Below are 8767 nucleotides of genomic sequence, written 5' to 3' on the forward strand. Positions count from 1 at the left end.
CTGTTGTATTAGAAGGCACATCATAGATAACACTGAATACAAATTTATAGCCAAAGGCACGTCCTGTCTTGTTGCTCACAGAGTTGTTAAATGCATCCTTCTGCATAATATAAAGTGTTGCTGCCGATCCGGCAACGAAAGAATTTGTATCATTAAACCACCAGGCGAAACAGGAAGGAACATGTACAGGGCCTGAGAACATAAAGTAAATATCAACGAAACGATTGTATAGAGTATATATGTACCCGAAATTATTTTGAGAAAACGTGTGGAAATTGGAACCCATGCTCCATATGAGAGAATGCTCACGGTCAGCAAGTACTTTACTGCATTATCAGCAGCAAAACTTTGAGCCAAACATGTTACAAAATAATATCCTCCTGAACCAGCGCTCACATTACAGGATGTAGTAGATGTACTGGAAAAGTCCGAAATTTTGACATCAAAGAAGTTAGCTTGCCCGGTGAATGCTCCACATGTTCCACAAACTTGCAGATTACAAGTCACGGCACTGACATTGAACATAAAAGGTACTCCTTCGATCAGTGTTTGATTTCCTGGTGAAATGTTGACGACTGAACAATTTCCTGGTCCTGCAACAGCTGCTTATAAAACTATGAGCTATTTCCTGTTCAAAACTACGTACATGATACGGTTGGCGGTGGCGGTGGGGCAACTAGGGTTATAGATCCTGATCTTATGCAACACGATGAAACATTCAAATTTGTTCCAAAGCAGGTGCCATTACATGTGTCGCCAGTGCGAATAGAATTGCATGTAAGGCTGCAACAAGTGAAATCGCATTGTGCGCAGTTTAGAGTGCACGAAATATTATTCTGAGGACAAAGCGCCAAGCAATCTCTTCCAGGCTGAGCATTGGCAGTGCCCCGGAAGACAACCCACAGCCACCAGAGAAACAGTGGCGTCATCTGATTAACTGTAAGCGTTGTTATGTAATGAAAGTCATACTGATGTTTTTTATGCTGTTTTGCGTTGGACGCCCGATGTAGCAGCCCAAACTGGGATGATGACGTGGCAGGGGATCGGCCATAGGCCAAGGGCACGCCAAGAAGGGAGTTGTGGTTGATGGGGAGTAGAGGTGCAACCTGAGGGGTGGATCTAGCAAACACTCCATATTCTCTCATAAAGAGAGATCTCTCTCTTTTTTTTTCACATGCCAGGATTCTTCCAGGGAACGATCGACAGATCAAGCTGGGACAAGGAACCACTCCACTAGACTAGAGACTAGCCTCAACTCAACATACTGTTGAGCACCCAGCTTGGTTGAGGGGTGTCTTGGCAGTTGTCGCCAAGGCTCACCCTCGCACTCACACATGCCTGAAGCTTTCCACTTCATGTAAAACATGTTTAAAGATCCATTATGTTGGGATAAGTTAAGCTGCAAGATTTATGCCTTTATCCCCAGCATGTGACCAACCCATATTTTTGCCATGCCTTTGGTATGGTGAACATCCCTCAATACTCTCTCTTTCTCCCTTGGCACTTACTCTTGGTGTGGCACTCTTCCTCAATAATGGGTGACTGTGCTTGCAGCTAGGTGATGGCACTAGTGCAAGCAGGTGATGGTGCTAGGACCAGTAAAGCAAGCAGAGTGATGGCATAGGTGCTCCCACTCCAATCCATTCTAGGGCATTCCCACTCAAATCCAGTCTCAGGTGTTATCTTGGAAAAACTCAACTTAACCCTAATCTTGGTGGCTAGATTTCGCCCTAAATGTAATATGGGGAGTGAAAGCAGGGCATTGCAGAGCTTGGGTGATGAGGAAGGGAGAGTGGAGGCAGTGACAGGTGGAGCCACAAGTAGCACCGGTGGCCACAGCTTCAAGCTCCTCTTCTTTCTCTCTTCTCTTGCTTTAGCAATTTGAGGTTTTTGATCCTAATTGAAATTTCTTTGATTTCTCACCACAGTTGGCACTAGGGATGTTCTCACTAATCTCTTACAGTAGCATGTCAAGAGGATCTAGGATTGACAAGATCTGATCGTGTTAAGGCTAGGGTTCTTGGAAGCAAGGTGAGAACTCTTGCTCACAGCTTTTAGGCTGCATTGGAGTGTCTAGCAGGCTTATGGGGGAAACAAGGCCCCAGCCAAGATCTTTGTGATTCAAGATTGGTCTTGCCCTAGTGTGCTAGGGTTCTTTAGTGGCAACTAGGTGAGCATTGGGGAGCTTGTAGAAATCAATATGAGGACTTCCTGAAAACAAATCTCTAGCTTTGGTATTGTCAAAGACCATGTGTGGTGCTTGGCTGGGATTCAGGGGAAATGAGAGTGGATGATATCTGGATTTGGTGGATGGGATTGCTGCCATAAGTTGGACCAATGGAGGACAGAGGATAGTTAGTGTTGCATGCATGCAGAGGAAATCCGCACTAGTTTAGGAGGAGGTTGTAGAGGGTCTCAAGATAGAACACTCTAGCTGGAGCTAGAGGAGGTTCACACCTTGCTTTTTACTATGCAATGGAGTTTTTCATTAAAAAACACTAAGTTGGAGCTTTTCACTACCCTAATATGAGTCTCATATCTCTTGGGGCATAGTGGGTGGCTTTAATTTTCTAGTGGAATCACCCAGGAGGTGGATGGTATATGAGTAGTGCCTGCTCAGGAGTTTCACCTACTTTTACTATGAAATGCACTCTCAGTTCTTGTTTAGTCCCTTGGAGACACTTATGGAATAAATTATTAGTCTAACCTAGTCTTAGTACCATTTATTTTGGTCTATATTGTCTGATTTATATCAGATCTAGTCTAGATTTAACAATTTGATGAAATCTTTATAAAATCTTTATCTTTGGTGACTTTATTTGTATGACTTTATCTACACTCACATACACTCAATATGTGAGTGTATGTAATCTATCTATATAGTATCTTAAACCATGTTAAGTCAATTGGGTTGTTAAGTTAGAGAAATGAAGTTTCTAGCAATAAAAAGAACTAGCTGGGATCCCAGCTCCGCTGGGAGAAGTACAAAATATTTTGGGCACATTGAATTTTCAAGCATTTTAATTTTAATTTCAAAATAATCAGTTGAAAGTTATAGCTGTAAGCTCTAGAAAGCAAGGTTTAATAATTAACCAAAGCATTTGATGGTAAGAAACTACTAACAGAGAGAAAGAAATGAAAAATCTAGGACATAATAGTGTTAGGCCATAAAATTCAATTTTTTGACGCTGATAAGTGAGATCTATGAATTTTAGTTTCCTGTTGTGCATACTCGAAAATTTGAGAGTTACAAATCCAGACTGTTATAAAGCAAGAAAGAGCCAGACCATATAAAGTGAAAAAGAGTTGAACTTTTATAAAGTTTTGATGAAGGCAACACAAATACGTGAGATCCAGTGATTCTTTAATCACAAATGCATGGCTTGCACTCTCCTGCTCTTGGGTTTTGTTTGGCTGAGCGGTGGTGTTGATGGCGGGCTAGAAAGTTCTCGTCTAGGCATCACTTGGTGGACCTGCTGTTGTTGTTGCTGTCAGCAGCCCGGGAGCTGGAAGCTCACTGCAGTTGCAGTCCTTTCAGCTCTCTTAGGAGATGAATCGTAACATGGCTGTGATTGGAAACGGGATTCCCTGTTGATGGTGTCATGGGACAACATTGGCACGGTTTGTTTAGTGTAGCACCAGGGAGCATCGGACAGTGCGGCTTGTTTAGTGAGTGATGGGAGCTACTTCCAGGCGCACAGCCCGAATGGGATTCTCGATGAACTACAGATAGCAGACAAGTCTACGTGCTTAGTGCATTAGAGAGTGAGAGTGTGCTAGAAAAACTTACTGTGCATCTGTGAGGTGTGTGTGACTTGCTATAAACAGCCATCCTGGATTTGCTAGAATGCAAACACATGCCTGAAGAACCATCACAATGTTAGTCCTTTTTTAAAAAAAACAAAGCTCACTGGTTTCTGTTGTATTGATCACGATGCCATTGATTAGCTTCACTGGACTGGAGAAACCTCGCAAGACACCTTGGATTCACTTGAATGTTAGAGTACCTGGAGAAGCAGCACATTGGTTTTTTCTTCTGAGCAATACCTGTATTGTTCAGAAATTCTGAACACTCTCTTGCATTTTAGACACTTTTATTAGCTTTTTTATAAAATAAAAAGTATTAATACACCAATAATAAAGAACATGCTTTACCAATAAATCAAGAGTGTGTAAGACATTTTGTACCTTATAATATAAAAGATAACTACTATGGAATCTAAATGATGAAGAGATAAAATACTTGAGAAGGAAAAATATAGAAAATTTTTTATACAAATAAAAAGATAAAATGTTAAAAAGAGTGGTCTAAATGAAGTTCTCATGAGAAGAGATTCAGGTTACAAATTTGTAGAACAACTCACAATTAAATATCTAGATTGTTAGGAATAAAGTTGAAAATAATTAACTACACTTTATGAAGATGATATTTAGGTGATATCATGCTCGAAGTTATGATTATAACAGCTTATGGATGTAATGACTTTGAAAGCTTTAATAAACTTTAAAACTTGCAAATATTTAATTCAAGATTGTCTTTAGCCAATGGATTTTAAATTAATTATAGCTAAAAATATAAAAAATTTCAGTTCAAAATATATTTACAATAAATTTTTTAAAAACCGCTATTATCTATACGAGAACATGATTATTAACAGATATCAATTATAAAAAGATTAATATTTTTAATAAAGTTCGATCTAGCATTTAACTAAAGGTATTATTATTATTTTTATATGTTACTATATTTAATATATAGCAATAACATTATCAATGCTGGGAGAAATGAAAATTTGTTATTAAAGCCCCAGATATGCTGGGAGTATTTTGGTTATTACTAATGTCTTAATAATTTCAAATAGTTGTAATTGTAATTTTAGTTTTTAATATATTCATAATGATAACATGCATATTTAAACATCATATATCTTTATATTAAAAATCCCATCCAGAATTGACTCTATCACCAGCACACATCATAACATAATAAATATAACTCATAACATTATATATCATTTAAAACTTTGATTGTTGAGTGAAGTTCTAGATTTTCTATAAATGGAATAACTCACTATGGAATCCCATGGGCAGATGAGTCATTTAGAGATTTAATTTAACTTATGTTTTAATAAGTACCATTAGATTACTGATAAAAATTAAATTATTATACAGAAGAAATAACTGGAACTATTAAGTCCTCTATTTTAAATTAGAATATAAGTTATTGTTATAGACACTAATTTTTTTATATTTTACTTTAATATATTTTAAGTTTTTTTCAATTAAATGATTTCAAAACACTATATATAATAAAATCTCCATAAGTACATAGCATTATGTTTCTTTATATTTTTTTTATGTTTCTATCATATTTCTATTGATGATTTCTCTATATTATTTTCTATAGTCACTACTTTATTTACTTTTAAATTTAAAGTTTATTTTCTATTCTGTCTACTATATACCATCTTTGTGCAACAAAATTATGTTTAATTTTCATAATATAGTATAAATAATCAAGTACTCTTTGTTTTATAAATATTTCATTCTATAGAACAAAGAGTATGCTGAAATATCTGTTGGGAGATTTAGCATACCCAAGATAAATAGATCTTCTTTTCAAATTTTACAATATTAGAAATTCTGATTGTATACAAAGTTAAATTTAGCTTAACTTTGCTACTATTCATCTCCAGAGAAATGGATAATAACGCAGTGAGATAATAATGCAAGTGTTGGGGAAGATAAGATCATTTTTTAATCACCATTAAATTTGAATTTGAAATTTTTTATTACCTTTATTAAAAGCTACACAACCCTAAACACATCTAGAAGATTGCTGTCAGGCTTTAAAAGCAATTGAGTTTTCACAAAGCCAAAGAATTATATACTATGAATAAATAAAAAGTTAGTTTGGAGAAATTATACTTTTTATTGCATAAACTTTTTATCTGAATTGTAATGGTGGCTCTAAGGTTCATAGTTTACAAAAGAATAATAGAATCTCTATTATGTGTCTTTTTTTATATTTAAAAATATACATAAGTAAATGTATCTAGATATTCACACTACATTATAGGTGTTTGAAAAGAGGTACATCCAAATATAATAATTATATTGGAGATATAATGTTTGTATTAGGAGAAACCAGTACTAATGCTATATGATAAAACTATGCATTCCAATTTAAAAATACATTACTATTAAATGATTCAACAGTACTTACTATTCAGAAATTATATAAAGGGACACATTATTACATTCCTAAAATATATTATAAAAATATGATACTAATAATAATACTAATATTACTAATACTAATATATTAATAATTTAATACTAATACTAATACTAATATTTTAAATATAAATATGGATTAGACACATTACTATGTAAATATTAATGCTGATATAATTTTTATAAAAAACTATATAATGTCATTAAAAAATATAAATATTTAATTATTTATTTTACATTTTTAATTTTATAAAAATAATTGTAGTAATAAATTTATCATTTGTGAGGAAAGTTTTACTATTGAATTTTATTCTCAATACTTTATCATTTTATTGTATTAAAATTTATATTGTTGATACTTAAATTTTAAAGAATATTAAAAGTTAAAATTGTATAGTTAGATATCATTTTGGTATGTGAACAAAAAATTTATTGATATTTAATATACTTTTCAAATAATATAAAATATATTATTGACATTTAACTCAAGTATAACAAGTATTTCTCAAAACATTTATAAATATAATATTCACAGGTATAATGTATTTTAATTTTAAGATGAATTTTAGAAAACTCTACTCTTGAAGACTAAATATGATTTAAAATATTAAATATACTTATACAAATCCTCAAAAACTAATCACATTTTTTAAATTTCCTCAACTATATGCATGTTTTGGATATTTATATCATCAACAATTTCTCTGAATAGAAAAATAAATTAGTTTGTAACATATTTAGTAATTTATATTTCAAAAAAATAGCACTCTTTTATTTTCTTTCTTGTTTCAAATACTCCATTATCTGGTTTTTAACCAAAAAAATCTATACTTTAGATATTAATTGTTTTTTTGATTCTCAAATTTACGATTCAGTAATGGTTTATATATTTCTCATCTTATAAAACCCATCTATAACACTTAAATTCTATTGCCACTATCTACATCCTTGGAGTTGAGGTGGGAATATATTGATATTATAAATGGACTTAGCATATATAATAAAAGCACCACAAGGGATTCTATCAAAGCAGCCAGTTGTGTATTCACATGCAGCATCTTTATGTGAGAGGTGGCCTTTACAAGGAGGTATCTGACACTCGTATTTAAATTCTATCGTATTCTTTGTTCTCAAATCAAGCTTTGATCTAATGTATCTGGTGCTGGTTGTGTAGGTGAAGGCCACATTGATTGCTGCCTTTAAGAAACTCAAAGGTGGAGATCCTTGCCAAGATGACACGTCCATCAGGCCCATGATATCCAAGTCGTCGGCAGCTATAGTGGAGAAGAGCGTGAACAAGGCAGTGAAGGCAGGTGCCAAACTTCTAGTTGGTAGTAAGCAAAGGGGAGCTTTCATGGAGCCAACGATCCTGGAAGACGCTCCCTTTGACACAGATGCAAGGAAGGAAGAGATTCTCGGTCCCGTGATCCTTCTCTACTCATACAAGTAAGCTCTCAAAGTTTCTTAGCTCCTAAAGTTCTTATTTACTCTTTTCTCTCTCTCTAAACTAAAACGGTGGTGACACAGTGATTTCAAGGAAGCCGTGAAGGAAGCTAACAACACACATTACGGTCTCCAAGCCAGCATCTTTATGCATGATCTAAACAAGGCCTTCTATGCGTTTGAGCACATAGAGGTAGCTTTGTGTTTGAGATATAGAAAGTATTGATTGTTTGTTTGATGATTATTCGATCTTCACAAGCTGGAGGAGTTTGCCTCAATGATTAGCCAAGCATGCGCATTGATAACCAGCCATACGGTGGGATCAAAGACTCTGCAATCCAACGAGAGGTGTCAAGTACGTGATGGACGACATGCTCGAAACCAAAGTTTTAGTAATGCGCAATGTAGGCAATGCGTCTTACTTTTGATCAAGCTCGAGCTCGAGCTTTTGAGAACAGTAAATACAGTCTATCCACAAATGATTGCCAAGTTGTCCTCGTTTGCTAGCTCGCTCTCTAGCACCATCAACCTTTTACCTTTAGGACAGAGAATGCTTGTCTATAAGCTCCTGGGAGAAGGTCCATAGCTTGTGAGCGAGCTCGGGATCTCTGCCATAAGCGCTACAGCTGGACTTGTTGGAATCCACGAAGTATTGCCCAGTGACGTCCTTGAGGCTTGGATGTAAAGCATGTAGCACGTTGTAGCAGCGTCCTGAGAGATCAATCACGTTTTAGTCACGAAAAACTTCCAGATAATTGGGAGAATTCTTCTTACCTGTGGCACATTTTTCCAAAGGAAGCTGAAGAAGAACTTGAGAACCCCTGCATGAAGATCAAAGGTCCATAAGTAACCGAAAGCTCACTCGCTCTTTAGCACCATCAACCTTTTACCTTTAGGACGGAGAACGCTTGTCTATAAGCTCCTGGGAGAAGGTCCATAGCTTGTGAGCGAGCTCGGGATCTCTGCCATAAGCGCTACAGCTGGATTTGTTGGAATCCACGAAGTATTGCCCGGTGACATCCTTGAGGCTTGGATGTAAAGCCGTGTAGCACGTCGTAGCAGCGTCCTGAGAGATCAATCACGTTTA

Source organism: Selaginella moellendorffii, unplaced genomic scaffold (genome assembly GCF_000143415.4).
Source record: "Selaginella moellendorffii unplaced genomic scaffold, v1.0 SELMOscaffold_184, whole genome shotgun sequence".
Lineage (NCBI taxonomy): Eukaryota > Viridiplantae > Streptophyta > Lycopodiopsida > Selaginellales > Selaginellaceae > Selaginella > Selaginella moellendorffii.